This window comes from Colobus angolensis, unplaced genomic scaffold, assembly GCF_000951035.1.
Source record: "Colobus angolensis palliatus isolate OR3802 unplaced genomic scaffold, Cang.pa_1.0 Scaffold12, whole genome shotgun sequence".
NCBI lineage: Eukaryota > Metazoa > Chordata > Mammalia > Primates > Cercopithecidae > Colobus > Colobus angolensis.
In genome coordinates, this window is record NW_012113141.1 from 11,147,962 (window position 1) to 11,150,131 (window position 2,170).

Here is a 2,170-nt window from a genome sequence, read left to right on the forward strand (position 1 = left end):
TCAACTGGATTCCACAGACTGAGCGCCCCAGGACCCTCGGGCTTTGGAAGTGAGGGGGACCCTACGCCAGGATATACACAGCTACCCACCCCCTACTTCGCTCTTCTCCCTTCTTCCTATGTGCCCCATGTCCCGCGTGTGGCTGGAGGGCAGGGTCAGGATGGCCGGTGGGTGGTCTGTGGCCTCTGACAGCAGCAGGTGGTTTCTCTCCTTTTTCCTTATTAGCAACAGAGGCTTCCCAAGAGAGAGTAGGCAGAGATGATGATCGGGACGACCTGACCTGGGGATGGTGCAGGCCCCAACAGACAACAGAGTTCCCTGAAAGGTTGCGTTCCTTTCATATAGTCTCAGACTCCATCCATCCTGTGAGGAGAGCAGATGGGGGAAGAGGGGCTCCAGACTTCATTCGGGCTCACCGTTCCCCATTTAGGGTCTTTCCTTCTCCGCGCTTAAGATGAAGAAGGAGTCCGCGTTTTTTCCGTAGCCTGTCTCCGTACACCACCAGGGGAATCCCCCTTCTGACACTTCTGGAAACTTTGCGACCCGTGGACACTGTCCCTCCTCGTGCTATCAGCTGGACCACAAGTTTTTCCAGGGCTAATTAAATCGAAGATGATCACGCTCTTCCCTCATTGCTGCAGTGGTTTCCCCAAAGTTTCCAGCTCATTAGTTTAAGCCTAACTGGAATTCTCAGGTTCCTTTCAGCCATGGAAAAGGCCCAAGTTAGCATCCTTAGCTTTACACCTGAGGCTGTCTCCGTGGGAGTCAGATCAGCCCTGCCCTTGTCCTTGGAGGTCTCTGGAAGGAAGAGCAAGCAAGGGAGGCTGAGCTGGGCAGAGAGGCTGCAGAGGATATTTGAAGTTTCTCTCTTGCTTGATTCAGAATACATTCGTTGGATTTAGGGTACACATCCACTAAGAAAGAATCAAGGCCAAAGTCAAAGGAGAAAATGGAATGAGGTGACTGTTATTGAGTATTTGGTTCTCAAAAAGCAGTGTATGTAAAAGGGAGCTGCAGAGAGTGTGCTCCAGAAAATGGAATTGTCTGAGCCTCCTCTCCATACCATCCCATGGTATCTCCAACCTCAGCCTCTGTTTTCAGCCACTCTGAATGCATCCCTGCCACACCAGACCCAAGCATGCAAAGGCCCTGGTCCTTTTCTGGTAGGGGGCTGGGGGAGCGGGACCCAGAAGTGCTGTGGGGATGCAGAGGAAGGTGACTGTGGCATTGAGTTTCCTTTATTTATTAGCCTTCTCAATGGCTGTACTTTGCTGCTTTTGTGCCTCAGCACATGCCAAGAAAGTTAAGGACATTCCTTAACTCAAGGCCAAAATTTGAAACTTAAAAATAAAACACCCAGAACATAGAAAGAGCAGCAAAGGAGAGGACTGTCTCCCCAGTGGGATATGAAACCTCCAGAATGGATTCCCTCACCCACAAAACTGAAATTTTGCAAACCAGCAAATCCCCTCTGGGGCCTTCTTAGACATCACCTATAGTCTGGATTCCCCTGAAATGCCAGTCTGGGGAACTACTGGTAAGCAGATGATGGCTGTGACTTCCATCACCACAACTGCAGGATCCATAGCTTTTTCTCCTCCATCATCACCTCAGCATCTTTGGAGAGGGTGCTGGGAGGCCTCTCAGATGCCATCTCCTGCTCTCTCCATCACCCCTGCCTCTGCTGATTGAAGCTTTTAGCAACTTCTGTGCTATCCAAAGCTTTGGCTTAGTCAGGATTCATCAGAGACCCCTCAGTGTTGAAGTCAATATCCTTCCCTTCCTACAATCCCCAGTCTCTCACCACCTCCGTGAATGGCCTGGCTGGTAGGCACTGAGAGAGTGCCACCATCCATCAGAAATAGACATTCCCAGGCCTTTGCCCAGTTCCCTCTGGCCATTTCCACATTGTTCACAAACTTTTGCGCCACTTCCAGAAAACCTGGCACCTGGCATTACAAATTTAGGAAAAGGCTCTGCACAGATGGAACCTCAAACTTAAAAGGAACTTAGGTATCTTTGATTTGATGTGTTTCTTCATTTATACAATCAAAATAAAGCCAGAAACTTCCCTGCCTACCTCGAAGGGTTATATGTGAGGATGAAAAAGAAGGTTGGGCATGGTGGCTCATGCCTGTAATCCCAACACTTTGGGAGGCTAAGGCTGTCG